This window comes from Sciurus vulgaris (genome assembly GCF_902686455.1).
Source record: "Sciurus vulgaris genome assembly, chromosome: 4".
Classification (NCBI taxonomy): Eukaryota; Metazoa; Chordata; class Mammalia; order Rodentia; family Sciuridae; genus Sciurus; species Sciurus vulgaris.
Window position 1 is genome coordinate 45,418,335 of NC_136464.1, and position 22,066 is coordinate 45,440,400.

At 35.7% G+C, this 22,066-nt stretch overlaps 1 protein-coding gene and 1 pseudogene across 12 annotated transcripts in view; both read right to left on the minus strand.

Annotated features, from left to right (window-relative positions):
- NRG3 (neuregulin 3) overlaps positions 1-22,066 on the minus strand; it is a 1,042,207-nt gene that overhangs the window by 714,267 nt on the left and 305,874 nt on the right. The gene's annotated exons all lie outside the window — the stretch shown is intronic.
- On the minus strand, positions 8,232-9,049 carry LOC306658796 (galectin-3-like; annotated as a pseudogene). Its single transcript has one exon. The product of its transcript is annotated as a galectin-3-like (transcript).

Genomic DNA, 22,066 nt, shown 5'->3' on the forward strand with positions numbered 1-22,066 from the left:
AAAATTATTCTGTGGATGAAGATCTTTATTTAACTCAAATTTATTGATTTATTTTTTTAATCAAGGATCATTGTTCTGGTAACTTAAAAGAACATTAGGTTTGAAGCACCATGAATCAGGGGAGGAAGAGAAAAACCTGGAGAAAATCAGAGGAGAAACGTTAGGCAGGCAGGGTTTTTGAGCTTTGGTGAGGTTTGTATGTTTTATTCTGAATGCTGCAAGAGAACAATGAGAACGGTTTTCAGCTGGGGAATAATGTGGTTTGTTTCACCCAGGTTTATCCACATGCTCTTAAAGAACAATTTGTAGAAGAGGCAGAAGTGTAAGCATGGAAAACACTATGGTAGAGGTGTCACTGAGGCAGGGAAATGCACATGATGGTGGCTTGCCAGGTGCAGGTTGGTGACAGAGGGACATTGCTGAGTTTGACATAGGTTGGAGGAAGAACCAAAGTTTTGTGGATGGGTTCAAAAGTTTTATGGTGTTGGTAGTAGGTAGTGAGTGGGACAGGAAAGGAAGGATGATGTAAGAACCAGAGAAGCCACATGGTTTCTGGTTTGACCTCCTTGTTAAATGACAGTACCATTTATGTTGAAAGGGAAGAATAAGGGAGGAGTAAGAATGGGAAGAGAAATAAAAGCTATGTTTTGGACATAGTTAAAAATTCAAGTAGCAAAGAGACAGGTATACACACAAACCTGAATCCCAGAGAAGACAGATGATATTTTAAGCTATTAGAATAAATGACATTGAGAAAAGAAGGCCCAGATCAAGGTTATGTTGTAAATAATTTATTTAGTTTCTGTACATTATGATATTTTGACATCTCAGAAAAATCCTTCTAGTGGGGGAAGAGCTGCCCCTTACCAGGCTAGCCAGGTCTTTGAGATAGTGAAGGGACAATCCTGGAATGCAGTGTTATATGCAAACTAATGAATCAAAGCCAGATTTGAAAAAATGAATGAAGCCAGATTTCCTCTAGCTTGGCCAAAGAAGACAAATCCTCTGCTTCTTCATCCCAGGACCCAGGCAACATCTACAGTACAGAGTCCTGATACTATTCAAACCAGCCAATCCTACACTTTTCATTCTTCTTACATTGCCTTTCCCTAAGAAACCCCAATAAAGATCATGGTCTGCCACTTCCGCTTGTTCCTGTCTCCTGACTTCAATATCTTTCCTATGTGGTTTATACAGTATGCTGTGCCTCCTGCTTCTGGTAACTATGAGTCTGATACAGTTTATTTTCCTATTCCTCTTCCAGGACTTCTCTAATAGACCCACCCAACTGATGGCCTTTTAAAAAAAACAAAAACAATAAACAAAAACAAAAACAAAAAATAAAAAACAAAGGTTCTAAGAAATCAGAACATTTGTAAATGTAGTGAAAAAAGAAAAATAACAACAATAACAATGGAAGTCTGCAATTTAGTAACTAGAGAAATGGTTCAAAGGGTGAAGCTCCCAAGCAAAAATAGGAAAACAAGGTCTGAAAAGTGACTGAGTACCACTTAGCAGAAGATCGTCTCTACTACAAGCCTACACAACAAAGGAATGTCACCAAGATGGCATCCAAGGAAAGGATGCAGGATTTTCTCACATGTTTTGTCTTAAATCATAAAATATTAATTATCCATATCCACCATTATTTGTCCCAGGTCTCTGATAACTGAGTCATCCTATCCATTTTAATGGGGGGACTTTAGAATATGAAGAAGAAAATGAGAGGGAGGGGGGTATGAAAAATGGAAGCATGAGACAGACATCATTACCCTATGTACATGTATGATTACAGGAATGGTATGAATCTGCATTGTGTACTATCACAGAAATGAAATTACGTACCCCATTTGTGTACAATGAATCAAAATGCAGTCTGTAAAAAATTGAAAGCTAAATTAAAGAAAAAAAAAAAAACGAGACTTCAATGGAAAATTTATACATTTGTGTTACCTTTGACCTGAGTGCAGCCTGAATTTTTTCCAAGAATCAGTATAGTGAATGCAGCAAAATGGAATCCTTCATGACTTTTTCTTGTTAAAAATAAAACAATTATTTTTCAAACATTTTATGGACCAGAGGAAAGTATAAAATAGACAATAATAATTTATATTCCCACCCTCCTGATTTGCATATTGTTCACACATACTTATTTTATTCTAACATTTTGATTTTTAATTTCTGAAGCAGTTGTTTTTCTGCTGACTTTCCCTTATGATTACCATTTCCTTATATGGCTAATAATTTTATTGTGAGCTCATCCTTTATTGTTATTTAATTGACAAATAAAAAGTGCATGTGCTTATGGTTAAAAAAAAAAAAACAGGTTGAACTCTTGTATCCTCAAGTTTAATTGATATTTTTATAAAAATCCTTTTGGTTATTGTCACCAAAATCCCTTGGAAATTATTGGATATTGTTTTCTTTGTTATATATAAAGTGTGTGTTTTCCTACTGGACTGGAGGCTTTTGAGAGTAAAGACTCCATTTTTCCTCTGTATATCTTCCCCAGCCAATTGAGCCTCTGATTCTTCATATAATTGAGAAGTACCACCATAAGAACTTGCATAAGAATATCCAAATTTAAGATACTGACTCAATCCTACACTTAAGACTTTAACTCATGCAGTAGTAAGAAAATTGTCTCTATGTGTGAATACCTATAATACCTACAAACATAAACTCGTAACAAGCAGTTTATTAAAGATATTTTTAAAAATGTTCTTAATTCAGAACCCATTAATCCAATTCAAGAGAAAATCATTTCACCAAAAATTTTAGAAAATTAATGAATCCGTGTTTTTATTGTAGACAAACACAATGGACTGAATCAATTATATCCTATAGGTCTTCCACATGCTAAGTTTTTTTTTTTTTTTATTGTAAACAAATGGGATACATGTTGTTTCTCTGTTTGTACATGGCACAAAGGCATACCATTTGTGTAATCATAAATTTACATAGAGTAATGTTGTTTGATTCATTCTGTTATTTTTTCCCTTCCCCCCACCCCTCCCACCCCTCTTTACCCTCTATACAGTCCTTCCTTCCTCCATACTTGCCCCCCTCCCTAACCCTAACTCTAACCCTAACCCTAACCCTTCCCTCCCCCCCATTATGTGTCATCCTCCACTTATTAGCGATATCATTCGTCCTTTGGCTTTTTGAGATTGGCTTATCTCACTTAGCATGATATTCTCCAATTTCATTCATTTGCCTGCAAATGCCATAATTTTATCATTCTTTATGGCTGAGTAATATTCCATTGTATATATATATATATACCAGAGTTTCTTTATCCACTCATCAATTGAAGGGCATCTAGGTTGGTTCCACAGTCTGGCTATTGTGAATTGAGCAGCTATGAACATTGATGCTAAGTTTTACTAATGGTTTGCCTCCACTAAATTAAGTTTCTAGCAACTAATGTGTTTTTTTTTTTTTTTTCTCCTTTGCCTTGAAACTTCTGTAGCTTTTTTATTGTGAAATGTGAGGTTATATCCATTTGGTGCATAGATATTTATTCCTACTGATTCCTTGTGGAAATAAGTAAATTAATCATTAAAATGCCATAAATTATGTTCTTATTAATATGGTAGACATTTTCAGAATTACTTACATCATATTTTATAATGCTTCATGATGGTTCTACCACCCCCCCCCCAAATTTCACTCTGTCCTTTTCCTTAGTACATTCTAGGAGTGTGTGTGTGTTACTGCTCATAATTTGAATGTGTCCTTTGCTGTTACTGTTTTCACTACAATGGGATATATTTTTAATCTCCTGTTTCTCCTTTGATGTATTTTTTTTTTTTTTTTTTTGCGGTGCTGGGGATTTGAACCCAGGGCCTTGGGCTTGCAAGGCAAGCACTCTACCGACTGAGCTATATCCCCAGCCCGAATCTCCTATTTCTTTACTTGGCATCTACTGAACTTTCTCTGTAATACTGATACAATTTATCCTTCGCTCTTCCTAAACCCCTCCATTGTTCTGTTTGCTTGTTTACATTACTTTCTTAGTCTAATATATTCTTGCATGCCTTTCAGTGTTCCTGCAAATGCTATTTGATATGTCACTGCTCAGTGGCATTTTGCTTGGCCATCAGCTCTAAAGGATGAGAAATTCACCATACTTATCCTCCCTTTCACCTTTTTTCGCCCATCTTCTGGCCCAAGTTATATCAGACACATCTTGTCTATGCTGTGATCTTATTAATCACAGTTTTAGTTTTATTCTATTTCATAATCATAATTCTCAAGAGTATTTTTTTTCTTATAACTACAGTTAAAAAATATTTCTGTTATGTGTATATATAAACATACCACAGGGAACTTTATGTGTATATAGCAAGAACCAATCAATGATAAATAAGTGAGCAAAAGGAAGTTCAGTTGAGTAGAGGAAGGAGAATACAGGGAGGGAGGAGTGGAATTCAAATTCCCTGCAGGTATAACTTGGTAAAATTGAACTCAACTACAGTGTATATCTATAATGCCCTAATAAAAGTAAAAATAATAATGTTAACCAACAGACCTTTTGCCCTAGTTCAGCTCCTCATTTTTATTGTCAGAATATTTTTAAACAAATCTGGAGATGAGATTCTAGGAGTTATTAGTTTAGGAAATGGCTGTCAGTTGCTTTACTTTAAAGAACACAGCGAGGGTTTAGGGTTTTGTGTCTCACTGTCCATCCCTGAAGATACCATTCATCTGCTCTTTCCTAATTGTGATGCTGCTAAGAATTCTGAGATCGATCAATATTTAATTGCACTTTATCTCTTTTCAGACTTCTCAAAGAGTCCCCTATAATCTAAGAAGTGAAGCTGAATAGGATATTGATGATCATATTGTTTTGAATTTATTTTTCAGAGCACTGACTTTCAAATAACAGATTCAAGTAAAAAAAATTTCATTCTTAAAATTTCTCTATCTTATTTTAATTTAATACAAATTAAAACATTTTTTTATATGTGTGCTTGCTGGGAGCCACCCATGATCCATGTGTGTGAAGTGAGCGATGTTCAGACCATTAAGCAGGGAAGCCTGGTCTTATGAACTCACAGTTGAACTCACTTCACTGGTTCAACACCTGATTCAAGTAGCACCCTGTTCTTAGCTCACTGCTCAAGTTCAAGCACAGCCTCCCAGAGATGGGTGAAGCTTGCCAAAGGACAATCAACCTGTTTACTCCAAGATCCCTGCCACACCAGGAAATAAGCACCAAAACTAAATTCCTCCCACTAAAACCTTATCCCTGCCTTTGATGTACTCCCCCTTATGTGTTAGGTAAAAGGTACATCACAATGACAATTTAATCTGTGCATATTATTCACAAAAAGCCCCCATTTTCACTTGAGTTTGTTTCTATAGTACAAATTAAATTTATATATTTAAAAATACTTTTACTATCTTATAATCACTCAATAAAATTGTAATTCATCAGCACATTAATTTTTCTAAGTCCTTTTTATAACTGCACTCATTCATTAGAAATGTCCAAGTTGCCTGGAACTCCATGGGCCTAGGTTTGCCCTTTTAAGAGGTATGTTGCTGGTCTTATCTGAATAGCCACTCAGGCTCTATGGAAGCATCAGAAACCAGGTCCCATTAAACAGATCGATAGTCTGAAAAATAAAATGTTGGGAGGAAATTTGGAGCTGACGGTAAGTCTTGAAGATAACAATTAAGCAGCAAGTTCCTTGGTGTGCAATGAATAAATGAAGTGATCCCTAACACCTGGCTCAAGGGTAAAAATGAATAAAGGAAAGCAATGCAAAGTTCCAGAAAGACCAGACGTTTCAGAGAAGTAGTAAGAGTAAAAGGCCCAACTGCCTATTTGGAGTAATATTTCCTACAAGGTCATCTGCCAACACCATGTTCTTTATATTCAAGAGGAGTATTTTATGTAAGAATCTTTTATTGAATCTTCTCTACTTCACCATCCCCTTTCATTATAAAAATCATTCCCAGAGTCTGTCAACACCATTTATCGAGTACTTCTAATCAAAACAATGAAAAAGCAATATTCAGATGGAAACATTAGTGTACTAGCTCAAAGACAATTTCATATCTCTTCTTTGTCATGAGATGAAATTAGATATAAGGTAAAAGAATAATCAAGATGAGAAGGGAAAACCCTTTAAGCTCTTTCCTTAATCAAACCCAGTCCTGACACATTCGTCAGAAGCCTTATAAGAACTTCAATCTGTGCTCAAAAGACTCTCAATTACTACTGTCATTTATGGTTGGATTCAAGGGTTCACGGGCATGATAATTTTAACATTCATTTCTGCACTGGCTTAGGCACAGTCTGCCAGGAAAATGAGCACCTGAAGCCACTACTTCTTAGCTATAGCAATTGAAAAGAAGAAAATGTGAAACACATAGCAACTGGATTAAATATGAATGTATCAAGTTCAAAATCAATAAGAAGTACAATAAAAATAATAATGACCTAGTAGCTTAATATAAGGGTGGGACAGTTGTTAGGTACTTAGGAAACATTTTTGCTGTGTGCCCTCTTTAGTCAGAAAGCAAAGAACAGCCAGGATAGAATGATAGTTCTCAATTTATAGTCATTAACTCCTGGTCCAGTATCTAGAGAAAGGGAAGAGAAGCAATCTGGATGGACTAAAGCACTCCTGTTCTTACTAAACAGCAAAAGTCCAGAGGGCAGAATCAGTGAAGAGGAATGAGGAAACTTGGCATTCTCACATTTGAACCATAAAACAGGAGATAATGGAGATAGACCTGAATGTATCATTTGAATCACCAACATCTGGCTCTTCGTGGATTCATAAGATGGCAAGCAATATGTCATAGTACACATATAGAAAATAAAAGATAAATTTCCTATCATGAAAAGAAACTTGGCCCACATATGTCAATAGAAAGTTTCTGGAAAATGTGTTTCATAATATCCCTAGTATAAGTGATAGGAACAGTTAGGGATTGTTCCACCCTGAACAGGTGTGAGCTTCATCTTGGACGCATGGAGACTAAGGGTGTAATAGATGTCCAACTATGAGATGCTGGACAAATGATGTGAGCATGTCAAACCTCAAGTTTCCTATATCTAACTAGAGATAAAAAAAAGTTACTTCATAGGACTAGAATCAAATTAAAAGATGGGTTCAAAACATGTAGCGCACACAATGCCTCAAGAGTGTTGGGAAACCAGTTAGTGCTTGCTGTTGTGTTATCTGCTAATAATAACACTTATAGCAATCCTAAGATGTAAACACTAGCATTATTTCCATTTGAAGAATGAAAATTAGGAATTCATTGAGGCTTAGTATCTTGCCAATGGTCAGAGTGAGGGCTAGTAAGCACGGAAGCAGAAGTCAAACCAAAGCCCACAAGTCAGGGTGTACCGCCAATGCTTTCCTGACATTCTTCACTTCTGACAGGTGACTTTAGCCCTATCTGCCTCTCATGGATGGCTTTCAGGATGGTGATAGGTCCTACACATAACCAAATGTCTCCAGCTTCTAGAACTGGTATTAAAGCTAAGAAACATTTTCCCATGTAAAGGAATAAGTTGACACTAATGGGGTAATACGGGTGCAGTTAATATCTTGGGAGTAATTGTTTCCCTCAAGAGAAAACTGAATGCTTGAAAAGTGTGTCTATCTCCTTGATGCTGTTGAGTATGAAAGCTCACCTTTAAATTTTTTTTTTTTTTAGTTATACATAGATAGATTATTGTGGTAAAATGGAAGAAAATTAGAAATAAAATTGTACTTGAAGATACTACGATGACCTCATCAAAAAGTATGCTTGGTTTGTGTGCCTGCTGAGCTGTTTTCACTCTCTGCGGCTTAATGGTAAAAAGGAAAAATGATATCTACTATTCAAGAGTTATATGCATGAGAAATAATTTATGCTTTGAGTCCATTCTGTTGTATATCAGTGTCTAATTAACACAGCTTCTCTGGTAATAATAGAAATAGTAGAATTATTTTTTGAGAAACCATGCTGTTTCTTTGGAATTTATAGTCAACAAATTTTAGGTTAAAATAATGTAATTATAACCTCTCTCTCTCTCTCTCTCTCTCTCTCTCTCCTTGCAGGTCTATTTTCTCCTATTAGTATTTAGACTATTGTTTTTTGTTTTGTTTTGTTTTGTTTTGTTTTGTTTTTAACAGTGTAAGAATATTTACTAAATCGATGACTTACAAGGAGGATATTGATGAATAAAGGTGAACTTTTTCACATGAAATCTTTAAATATGTAAAGTGTAGATTCAATTTTGCTTTTAAAGTATACGCCCCTTCCAGATTATAGCACAGCATGTGAAGCACTGGTGAGGTTTATGTCACCAGAAATTCCCAGTTTGCTGATTTCCCTGAGATTTTTCAACTGTTGATTGTACTGTAACAAGTGAGCATCATTGACAGTAACCTTGAAATGGTCAGCCTCAACCAGGACTTGTATTTTGAATGGTTTACCACTTTCAAATGGGGAAACCCTCTGTCTTTCCTCCTTTCCCCAGGTATTATCCAGCTTTGTATTGCACATGATGACTTTCCTGTTGTTCTCCTTGAAACATGGGTTAATGTGGAAGGCAACATCATTCCCTCTCCTGAAGTCTAAAGCAATTCTGAATTGTTACCCAGAATTGTTACCAGCATGTGAGGCATGACTCCTCCAGGCAGCTCATAAGGCACAGTCAGTGTTCACTGGTCCAGCAGGGGCGCCAAAGGGGCCTGCAGCAGGGTAGGCTCCAGGAACACTAGGCTGTCCTGGAGGTGGGTAGGCCCCAGGCTCATCTGGTTGCCCTGGGTAGGCTCCAGGTACAGAAGGTCCAGGATAAGGTCCTGGGCTAGGGTAGATGCTGGGAGTTGCCTGTCCAGGGTAGGGCCCTGGAGGTGCCTGCCCAGGATAGGTCCCAGGATAGGAGGCCCCTGGGTAACCCCCTGCTGCCACCCCAGGCTGCCTGGCCATCCTTGAGGGTTTAGGTTTCTAGACCCAGATAAGGCATCATTAAGCAAAAAACTGTCTGCCATTTTCCTTTGGCTTATGCTCTCTTGCTCTCTTCCAGTGGCTTCTGGCGGTGGTGAGGGTCTAGAATATTGTTTTTATTTACCTTTCAATTCCTTAGTCATAATCCTATAATTGTATTTTCTTCTTACTAATACATGCACTTATAATAATGATTTCTTGCTAGTAAAGATTTTGAGGTCATGACTTTATTTAATATTATTTTCTTTAATATTTAATCAGTTTGATAGTTAATTTCAGCAGCAATGGTGAAGCATGTTATGTTTATACTATTCATTTTTTGGATGTTTCAGAAAGTCTCTTTTATTTTTATGTTAAAGATAATTCTTGTTGAAAAAGGTTTTTTGTTTGCTTTTTGAAAAAAGGAATGTTCTTTCCTGTTATTTTTTCCTATGTTTATAAAAATAGCTGTTGATTTTTTGTCATATTCTTTCTTGGCAATTGAGATCATGACATAGATTTCAACAATGTTTTCTTTTGATGTGTCTGTTAAGGTAAACATTTTCTTTGTGTGATATCAGCTCAGCATTCAAGAGTTAAGTCTTATAGGTTTCAATAAATAAGATTTTTTACAATTTCTTACATTCTATTTGCAAGAATTATTCTGGATGCTTCCACTTAGTCACTTTTTCAACAAATTACCAAGTAAGCTCCTACTGGAAATGGTTGTGTTGGGTTCTGCAGAAGTTCAGGGATCAATAAAAGAGTCACCATTGTCAAGAAACTCATTCTGTTTGAAGGGAAAATATCAACACTGCCATAATACTAAGTATTCCACTTTAATGCATCCTAAAAGTTCTCCCATTCTTGGAAAATATTTATTGATCTTCCATGTGCTAGACACTGCACATGGAATAGAGGATAAGCTGAAAAAAAAAAAAGAAAGAAAGAAAGAAAGAAAACAGCATGGTTGCCTTCAGGAAACTCCTGATCCAGGGGAAGATAGCCAATAATCACACAAGCACACTCATTGAAAAGTGAACAAAAAATGTATCAGCTGTCTCCTAAAATCTAGGCTGTGTTTGAAATGCTGAGGCTATGGCAATGAACATAACCCTTTCATTTCCATTCTGATGCTCTCATTCTTATGCATTTTAATAAATACATAGATATCCCTGAATTAGATGCCAGGACAGCATATACACCTATAAAGGCTAGATCTCACTTAGTGTATTATATTTACCTTTCAAGTCTCTGCACACAGTTGCATTTTTCTCTTATTAGAACACACATTTAAAATAATGATTTCTTGCTAGTTCATTTTTAATGCATACCATAGACAACCCTTAGTATGATTTTTCTGGAAAGGTGATTAACTGGTTTTTCTGATGCAGGAAAGTGATAAGCAGAAAAACTAGATCCTAGGGTGCAAAGTTCCAGAGGCATGCAGTAAGCATCAGAAGGTATGACTGCAAGGATATATAGACTTAACAAACTGAAATTTAAATTTTCTATCCTAAAGCTATGAAAACTACTGACAAACTTTTTAAGGTGTGATGTAAAATGAACACAGAATTAGGATTTAATAACAATTTTCTTCCAGTTCACAAATTTCCTATTCAACTTTTGATGTACTTTTCACATCCAAGATCCCTAAGTGCTTTGCTTACAATCTCTTCCTTATATTACTTAGTACTTGTATTAAGTACTCTTAGTTTCTGTTATCAGAAATGTCCTATAAAATTTTTCATTTGGAGAATTCATATTGGCTATCTTAGCATTAACTTTCTTCCTGTGTTTTAAAATGTCAGTATACAGGTCCATTGTGTGAGGTCCATTGTGTGTGGGCATTTTTGTGGTTGTGGACTTGAGTGACACTCTATCTCATATGCACATATGCATTTTTAGTTGTTTCCACCTGGTTTCCAGAACACCCAGTACTAAAATAATTCTCAAGATGGCTTTGAGTTATTTTTTTCCATTGTGATATCAGGACAATCAAAAATTCATCAGTAGTCAGACTTACACTGTTCCTTAAGTGGAAACACAATTTTTTTACTCCTCCCCAAAAGAGCTGAGGTAAAGATTTAAAAAATCTATGATCAAATCAGTAATATTTTAGAATACTGTAATTATATTAAATATAACTTCTTTCAAATATTATTATTACTGAAATCAAAAGAAAAGGTAAATATATCTATAAGGACTTGGGGAGAAAAAGACGAAATGCACAAATAAACAAACAAAACTACATTTGGCTAACAGCCTTATTGCAGTACAAAGCAAAACAGATGAAAACTCAAAACTGTTAAAACCAAACTGAATCATTAACCTGATGCCACAATTCTAGCACGTTTCTATGGTCATTAAACTAGGTCATAGAGCCAAGAAAGGGAGCTGCTCTGTGACTCTAACAGGGGGTCCTCTAGTCAGAAAACTACACTGTCATGCCTAGAGCCCTAGGGTACTGTCTTCTGTGAATACTGTATATCTGGCCCTCTCACCTTGTTCTTCTTGCCCTACTACTGACGACTGTCAGAACAGGAAAAAAATATGCCAAAATGAGGGAGACTGTGGGAAGAGTGTGTTTGTGTGTGTTGGGGGAGCATGTATGGAAACCCCTTGGTGTGTGTGGTGCAGGTGTGGATGTACATGCTTATTGCATGTGCATTTGGGGTATTCTGGACTACTACATTGTACTCCGGTTAGACAAAGGCAATACAAATCCTGGTAGCATATCTGGTGGAAATTAAAGTTTTTCCATAGTTGTTCCAATCCCCTGGTATGATTTCCTCTGATTTAAGTGATAAGGCAGTGGGAAATGCTGCCAAGATGGAGCAGAAGAAAATTAGTAAATGCCCCGAGAAGAAGGTATCGGTCTGGAGTTAAGAAAAACCTTCCAAATCTAGATCTAGAATGTAGATCAAAACATGGCCTGCTTTGTGACATAATTTTTTTGAAAAATTAGGTACTTTAATACATTTAGAGTAATCCACACATACACAGCCCTTCCTTGTGATTCCCTTAGCCCTATACCCTGGCTTGGCTTCTTCCTCCAGTTCAGCTGCAGCTGCTATGACTACTATCCAGTTTGTTTATGCTACAGTTCTCTTTCAATAAAGAATCAGACTTAATTATTGTATTAGACTCTGTTTTCTAAGGATCTCTTAACTAAACAAATCCTGAGAAGAAATTCTTAAGATTCTCAGAAAGAAGATTCTGTACTGATCTACCACAAAATCCAAAAGAAAACTTGAATCTTACAACTCAAAAACAAGAACAAAAACTGATGGCTTCCATGCAAAATCAGAAAACAGCATGGCTTCTTTCCAATTTAGCCAAAAGCAAATTGGAGATAACAGGAAACACAATAAAATAAAAGAAAAAAGCTATATAATCAAATAGAAAATGGGCCATGAGGTATAAATATGATTGTGATGGAAAAGAATACTAAAAATCCACATTGGAGGCACTGAAGGACAGGACTGATTCCAAGGACTCGAAAGACCAACTTAAAAAACTTGCCTGAAATCCAGAAGAAAATATCAAATAAAAATAAAGGAAAAAATAATGCATGTGGAAGACGGAAGTTAGAGAACTTACATTTGATTACTTGTTATTCTTAAAGGAGAAGCTCAACACTGCAAGAGATATCATAAGGGAAAATGTCCCTAATCAAAAGGAATTATTCAGTTTAAGGCATGTTCTATAAAAAGCAACCACACTTAGACACTCAGGGGCTGAAGTGGCTGCTGCCACATATCCCATAGCAACCATCCAGGGGGCTAATGAACCTGGTCACCTGTCAGTTCTGGAAACCCAACCTTGGTAAGTTCTTGTACTGTTCTTTCAGACTGGTTGAAGGGTCTCTCTCCCATGGGATGCTTGTCCAAATCCCTCATTCAACTGGTGTTCCTTGTCCCACTACACCTTCTAATTCTCTTTAGTTCTAGTCACAATCAACATCCGTCCTGATTTATTTACAAAATGATTCTCTCTTATTACAACAGATTACAAGCTCCATGAAGGAGCCTGTTTACTATAATATTGAAGTTTAGGCAAAAGTCAAAATGAAGGAACAAAGTGTTGCACTAATAAAGAGAAAAATTTACAAGGTATTACCTGACATAAAATGTAATGAGCTAAAACATGACATTTACTTGACACAAATCTGAGTTCTTTCTACTCTATGATAGGCACATGCGACAGTGTGACAAAAAGGTGAATACTTAAGAAAAGAAAGGGTGAGCAATGTCACATCAGGAAACTGCAAGTAGAATAAAGCAGGGTGCCTTTGGCTATTCGGAGGGTTTGGGGGTAGAAAGCCACAGATGGAAGAGATCAATTGGAAAGGCCCACTCTGTTGGAGAATGGATTTGTGTTTCCCTTCTTTTCGAACTAGAAGCAAGGGTACTTCAAGATAACATCAGTGACAACTGTGGGCAATTCTACAACAGCTGGCCTCTGTCCTGGACATAAGGACTGTGATACCCCTGATTCTCAGGGAGGATGGCATCTATGTGAACTCACTTGTTGTATTTTCTCTCTTTCTTCTGCATTTGTTGCTTTTCTTTGTTTTCTTTTTCTAAAAAACAGCTTTATTTTATTTATTTTTATGTGGTGCTGAGGATTAAACCCAGTGTCTCACATTTGCTAGGTAATTGCTCTACCACTAATCTATAATGCCAGCCTGATATCCTTTGTTTACAAAATAAATCCAGGTCAAATATTTCTGTGTCTTTAACCCTGTTGTTAATTAGGTTTCAGCTACACACAGAATAATCCCCCAATTCCTATCTGCTTGCATATAAAACAAAGGAGAAAGGACTTGGCAGGTTTTGTAGAGTACTAACTTGCCAGGTCAGAAGGATCAGCCGAAGGCATTTGGATGCGAGCCAAAAAACAGCATTTTAGGGGACTTGGAAAGCTGTACATTGACAATGCTATGTGAAAGATGTTGAGAAATGAGAAGAAGAGAGCAAAGTCTGAGAAAATACATAAGACATAAATTTGGAATGACTGCTTTTGACTTTTACATTTTGTGACCTATTTTTTTTCCTGTCTTGCCAACTTTTTTTTTTTTTTTTTTTTTTTTTTGGCAGTGAGTGGAATTCAAATTAAAATATATGCCTAGGAAAAAAAACTCAGTTCTAAATCAGGCATACTCCACAACCATGAACTCTAATCATTTTATAAATATTAAAAGTGTTGCAAAGTTAAAATGTCTTCCATTGGCAGCATTGCAATATTTTCTCCTGGCCCTGTGTTCAGGACAGAGGAGGAAAAAAGAAGGTTAAGAACAAATTTTCTTTTTAGAACTTTTCCCCTATCTGAGGCTTATGCATTTTAAATTAACAAGTTTGAAAAAATACAGTTAAAACATATTCCCAATGATATTGAACCTTTGATGTTTTAAAAGTAGCATTCAAATTCAAAATATAATCCAGGAATCAAATATGATTATATGACATGTTCAACACATGTGATATATTGAAATATAGGTGTGATTGTTAGGATACTTTTTCAAGCTATGGAAACATATATCTTAAAAAAGCTCTCCATACTTACCTCACTTTCCTACTTCTGTTAAATACCCCCACCACAACAAGGAAATCTGGATTTTCTTCCTATAGAATACCCTTAATGTAATGCCCTTGGTTTCAATTATCTACCATAAATAATTTGAAGGTATCCCTTCACTCTAGATCAACGGTTAGAAGAAATCCACTCCTACCAGCCCATGCCCCAATTAGAATTTCCCAGTTTGAATCAGAGCTTGCCTGCCTAAAATCTCTTTATCTTCTATATCCCTGAAAATATGATCAGTATAGTTGGATACCTTAATAAAATATTTCAGTATACCCTAAACAAGTAAAGAAAATGAATCACCTTTAGGGAGATTTGGACAGACACCACACACACACAGAGAATTACATATGTATGCCCATGTGCTGAAAATTCATAGAAGGTTCACACCCAGTTTTTCCTCTTATCATGCAGTAAAATGATTAGCTCACTTTAATTTGCATTATATATGTCTGTATTTTTTCCATGTCTCTTCTGGTTGACTTTGGTGTTGGTGTTTTTTGTTTTTGTTTTTGTTTTTCTTTCTGGTTAAGATCTCTACCAATTCATATATTTTTTCTATTTGTTGTTTATCCTCACTAATTTGTATGTGTGTGCATGTATCTTCTTCTATTTTCTTCCCAGTTGCATGATTTTATATCATTCCCTTCTTTCTTTGAATTTGCAGCAATAAGGTAAAAAGTTTTTATTTACGTAGACTATTAAAAGGAAAGTCATTTTGGACAACTATGTACCCATTAATATTAAGAAAATTGAAGTGGTAGAATTAATTTACTATGATACACTATTTGGTTCAGATAAAGCATCTGGAAAAACTGAAGGAACAGAATTAACCAGCATATATATTTAGGGCTCAAAAACTAGCCCTGTATAAAGAAACAATGCAGAGTATTATGGTTTAACCAATGTTTGTGTAGATATAAAGGTGTACTTTAAAATTGATTTATCTTTCACCATTAAAATATTGGAACTGAAGTTTTCATCAAAATTGTTTAGTCTGAACCAGTGAATCTTGTGTTGGGATGATCTTGTCCCCAGAAGCTATTTGATAATGTCTGCCAATATCTTTTTATTATCCCAGTTTTAAAGGTTATATGCTATTGGCATCTAGTATGTGGAGGAAGGAGATGTGGTTATACATCTTATAATGCACAGGAAAATCTCACACCCAAACAAATTACTATGCAATCCAAAATAATTTTAATAATGTTGAAGTTCAGAAAACCTTTCTGGATTGATGTAACTATACTAAGGACCTCATGGATGTTAGGTAAATGTTCTACAACTGAGCTACAGCCCCAGCCTCAAGAAATTCTTTGATGTAGTATAGCTCATTAATACAGGACAAATTATCAATTTTTCTCACAAAGAACCATTGATCATTTTAAGCATTTAGAGAAAATTTTCTAATAATGGGCAAACTCAGATATTCAAACTGATTAGAATTTTGGAAGAGAAGAATGAAGGAACTTTGGATGGTGTAGAGTAAAATGGGTTGGGAGGGGGTGGGGGACAGAAAGACAGTAGAATGAAACAGACTGTATTACCCTATATATGTATATGATTACATGAATGGTATGAATCTACATTGTGTACAACCATAGAAATGAAAAGTTGTACCCATTTGTGTACAATGAATCAAAATGCAGTCTGTAAAAATTTTTAAAAAATTTTAATTAAAAAAGACCCTCAATAGCAAGGTTACTATTTTTCCCTTTTTATACTCTATTCTATGAAAACAACTCATTCAAAGTGGGGGGATTTGATTTTACTTCCTGGAGAAGGGAATATCTGTACCTATTATTTGGAATTCTTCTGTAAGGAGAAATCCTCTATCTTCTTCCTATACTTGTTTATATCCATGTGGACTTATGAATACATTGTGATTTGGGTTATTATTTTAAAAAAAGAAATGCTCCATATATTGGGTTCTTTTCTCAATCATTCTTTGCAATCAAGCCCAATTCTTGTACATCCTTGAATGCAATCTGCCCATCCACCACTCATCTCCTCTTCCATTTCTAGCCTTGTTTCTAATCATAATGTCCCCAAGGCAAAGCCTCAGGAAACACTTTTATTAAACTTGCATTAAAATTCAACAAAATAGAAAATACTATGGAAGAGACCTAGAAAAGCTAGGAGATTACTTTTTAGAAGGGAGGAGAGGGTCAGCAAAGATGCTGAGGAAGGAAGACACATATGAACACCATGAAAATAACACAGAAATGCAGACACCATGTAAACACTACCCAGAGCAGAAGACTCAGGTACAGAAAGAGTGAGAGACATACAGGGGCTCACAGCATAACACTGGAGAGCGACTTGAATGACTGTGGAAGGAGAGTTCTGATTTCAGAGTTGACCACTCACTAAAGAAGTGGGTATACTGCTGAGGCTGTTTTCCAGAGAACACAGCACCCTTCATGACTGACCATAAGTGGATCCTGACACACGCAGTCAATGTATCTGAGACTACAAAATGTTGCTTATTCAATAGCAAACACATTTTAAACATTAGCTCCCTATTCCAACCTGGGACTAAATCTTTGTGGCGGATTTTCATGCAGTTGGTAGAAAGAACAAATTAGGAAAATATTTATCTCGAAAAGACTGTTCATACATTTTTATGTTGCTAAATTGCATGAGACACAATCCAAATTCTTACAGAGAATGACATTATTTCATTATTATTAATGACTGCATTTTATTTACTTCCCTATTTGACGACAGAAAAAAAGGTGATATCTCACTTGTAGAGTAGACAAAGAATCGACTCATTCATATTCATTGCTTTTAACTGATCAATCTTTCCCAAAGTGTATTTTCTTTCAGTATTTGAGATTATACATTATTAGAATGTTGAAAGGATGCTCTAGAAAGTATTGAGACCAAAAAAGAAAATGAATATAAAGTAGGAAATGAAAGTAGCAGGCAGGGGGAAAAATGAATTTGTAGTGAAATAAAAATGAATTTCACTTATAAAGTAAAATAAGATAGCCATTTTAAGGAATACAAAACTAATAAAAGATGCCATGGAATGAAATTTTAATGACATTCACTTTCTTAAGTGTCATGTATTTGCAACCTCCATTTCTGCATTCTTTGGTGAAGGAAGTGTGATATTAGAGGGCAGTTTTAAAACATGCTCAGTTGGAGCAGGCTGAGGCCATCTGCTTTGCAGGGCACTCCTCTAAGGAAGGGACTTTTGCAAAAATCATATCACATGATTTTTCTGAATTAGCATAATAACCCTACCTGATAGCTGCTAAGAGGTCAAGCAATTTGCCCACAACAAGAACTAAAACAGTAGCTCTCAAACTTTAGGCAGTGTCAAAATTACCACATTATAGGACACATTATAGGACAGACTCTGGACCTGACCAAGGATATCTCAAATTGGTCAGGGATGAGGACTGGGAATTTGCATTTCTAGCAAGTTCCCAGTTGTTCCTGATGCTGCAAGTCAGGAATCACACCCTGGAACACCTGAGTTAAGATGTGGCTAAGAGTGACTGAGCCCAGGCAGTCAGGAGGCACTATCCACATTCTCACCTCACCTTAGGGACCACTGAGACATGATCACATTACACACCTATCAAAATTAACCACCCCTGCAGGAGCTATTCCTAAAACTTAGTAACACATATTTCTCAGTTTAATTTTTGTTCTATTCTAGACTTTTGTAGCAAATTCTTAGTTTCAAGAAAGAAAATTTAATGAAGAATTACTCTTGACTGAAAAAAAAGTGTATCTACAAATTTTTTTCTTTGAATTGTGAAAAGATTACCTTAACTCAAGAAGAGCAACAGAATTTGCTTTGTTTAGATTTGCTCTGTAGGAATGATCTTCAGAAACATAATAAAAGAATTTGCTTTTATATCAAGAGGTACAGTGAGCAAAGACTGGAAAACCTGATTTCTAGTATCTGGTTTTCACATTACTTTTCCTGGGGATGGGAGAATAATGTTGTTCTCTCTACTTGTAATCATTAAACTAAAACTACATGTGAGTCCAAAAAAACAAAAATACTGGTAAAAACATATTGAAATATATTTTTTTAATACCAAAGACTACTATTTTAATATAAGTAAATCAGATTACAGATTCCATAGCTATGTGGTTGATGAAAAGTTTAAGATTCATAGAAAACACAGAAATACATGTCAGAAAATAACTCTCTGAGAATGAGGACATGTACATATTAGTTAAAGTTCTACTATTTTTTCTGTAAACCATAATATTGTTCCTTTCCCTTGCTTCTGAAGAAAGTCATGTGGTTTCATGCAGATGCCTCTTTCTAGTTCCTTCTCCTAAATTATTGTCTTGCCAATCAAGAATATCTCCAAACTACCACCAACTACCTTACTTAGATTTTCTCAGAGTTGTAGATATACATAAATGTTCCAGAAACTCCACATCAATGATCCAACTACAACTTGGATTTTCCTGCAAGCTCTAATGTATGTACCAGGCAGGCAGGTCAGACTGTCACAGTTAGTAAGACCCTGTGATGCTTTGACTTTCCATGTGAGTAGATTTCATTGGTACAAGGTCTAATTTGTAGGTAAATACTTTATTTTTCATACTGGTAGTATGTCTGATGCTGGATGATAGCTATAGCTGTGCCTTCAAATGTAAATACATGGGAGCCTGTTTGTCCACTAAACAAAATTTCTGGATGATTTTTAGAAATAGTTTAAGTGTTTTCATAAACCCTGTATTCTGATAGATGCTACTGGCTGATTGACTAAGAGGGTTACTAAAATATCCCATTATAATCAGAGATCAGAACAGCTTCATGATTTTGCCAAATTTTGGTTTAACAATGTGACTGAAAACTTATATATATATATATTGCAAAGTATTCAGGAACAATAACCTCTTGTAAATTTTACTTCTCAGGTCATGGAATCACCACTTTCATTATGATAATAATTTCTTATCCACTCATGATATAAGAAGTTACACAGTACTTTTCTGAGTGTCCTCTTCCCAAAGACCACCAGGATCGCATATGTTGTCAAAGCAGGTGTACAAGTAAAAAGTTGAAGTAATCAATATGACTAAAATGCTTTAAAGACACACAAAAACATAAAATCATCTTGCTTTCTACAGAGAACATAAAATACACAAAATACTCCTAGATTTCCATTACAAATCATAAACAAAGACAGATAATTACCAATAAGGAATTGACATATTTCCCATGTGTTTAAAACGTTATTTTAATTGTCCTACATAAGTACTGAATATAGACAATTGTCAAATTTCTTAAAACTACAAAGACCTTTTGCCTATACGTTTAGATCCACAGCATATTAGAAATACCACGTTTTTAAAACATGTAAAACAAGACTTCAGAGTCAGATGATGTTGTCACTAAAAGTCTGTCTGCCATAAATTGGGATGTATAACATCAAAAATCTTCAGACATGAATGACTTAATTTTTTCAGAGCACTTTGGTTTTGTCATAGTAATGACTTGAAAATGTGGAACATACTATGATTCTTCAGAAAATTTTGTTAAAACTTATTTGGATACATGTGTGTGCACATACACACACACACACACATTCACACACATACACACAACTCACATTAATCATAGTTGTAGCATTACATCCTTGATGAAAAATAGATTTTGAGCTGGAGATAAATAAGAAACCAGAGGAGAGACCTGTATCATCTGAAGTTTCAGAGGATGTTGAAATGCCAGTAATCTCAGTGGCTCATGAGGTTGAAGAAGGAGGACCACAAATTCAAAGTCAGCCTCAGCAACTTAGCCCGACCTTAAGTAACTTGTGAGACTCTGTCTCAAAATTTAAACATAAAAATGACTGGGGATGTGACTCAGTGGTTAAGTAACCCTGGGTTCAATCCCTGGTACCTCTTGCCACCTCCACAAAAAGAAGTGAAATGAAACTAGAAGAAACTAGAAGAATGAAATCTGCTAAATCATTTATATGATCTAAAACCAAAATATTTCCTATAAGCCATATCATCCCATTTACTGTCATAAGAAATCCTGTATTCAAATTTGATTTATAGTCAATTTGCTCATCTGACCCATTATTAAATGCATCTGTTCCAGAAATACAGCAAATTATTTCTCATAATTCTTCACATGTTCTATTATAGGAGGCAAAAGCTTTTGGCTTAATGAAATTTCACTGGACTTGAAAAAATTAATTTCTACTCACTCTGATGATAAGTGCTGGCAACGCACATGTTCTTAATTAACTTCACGTTAATAAAGGACTTCCTTAGGTATGAGTACTTAGCTGATATTTACCATGGTCATGGGGTGGGGGATGAGAATCAGCAAGAATGAACAAATTTTAGTAAAGTGAGTGAGAAGATTCAGTGATGCCCTAACTGGAGAAAACAGGAAGCATATGTTTTTACTTTCCCTGTTCCTATGTTTTGAATAGAATCTAAAGTAACTTGTGAAGCCACTGTAAAATAAAAGTCTTCGTCACAAATAAGAACAAAAATAGACATACAACAAGTGTTATGGAATATGATCAAGAGCCAACCCTTCTCACCATATTGGGTGTTGCCACCACTGCAGGACACTGTGGATGAAGTGAAGCATCAGTATTGTATGCTAACCCCATAACGACAGCGACTCTTCCTTCTTGATTATAAAAAATCCCTTAGGTCTCAGGGGAGACTTGGCTCCTTCTCCATCCCTAAGGCATGAACCTCAATTAAGTGAAAGAAATCCTTTTAGTATTGTCGCTCTTGTTCCTGGACTGCTGAAAGAATGAGCTGTGGCACAATACCAGCTTCTGAGCCTAAAGGGAAAGGAACCTTGGTGAATAGTTTGCCTTGTTTTGTTTTGTTCCTGAAATACTTTGCAAGAACAGAACATCCCCTTCTCTATGCCTCTGGACATTGCCATCTTCATAGCTGCTTGGAACTATGGCAACATCTTGAAAATTGAGTAGTTCAGCCACAGGAAGAGTCAAGGGGTTCCAATGGCTCAGTGGGAAGCTGGAAAGAACCAGAGTCCTCACTAGTGGCTTTGAGCCATTGCATTAGCTAGCTCTGCAGCTACTTATCTCCAGATTCTTTTTATTTGAAATAAAAATAACTTTGCTCTGAAAACATTTTTTTGTGTGTGTGCTTTCTGTTTCTGGAAACAGCATAAACAACATAGTAAGGTAATAAATGTATCCTTTCATTAATTAAATAATTTTGTTTTGCTCATTCTCTACACCCGTATTTTGTGTCTGTAGTGTCTAAGATGCTGGATAGATGCAGAAGGTGAACGTGAAAAAGCACATTGATAGTATCTTATATTTCTAGTTTATTGTTGATTAGAAAGTACCTTCAATATGTTATTTGATTCTTTCTAGTCCCCAAAATGAAGCCAGTTTGAGGAAAGTTAAGTTGAAGGAACATGTGTCCTGCATTAGGTCACAGTGTTCGGTAGAAAGACCTCTGACTCAGGTCAGGTTCTGTCACCTTCCTCCCTGTACCTTCCCTGATGAGTTATGTGTTCCTATTTTACCTTTGCTGAGTTCAGAAGCTG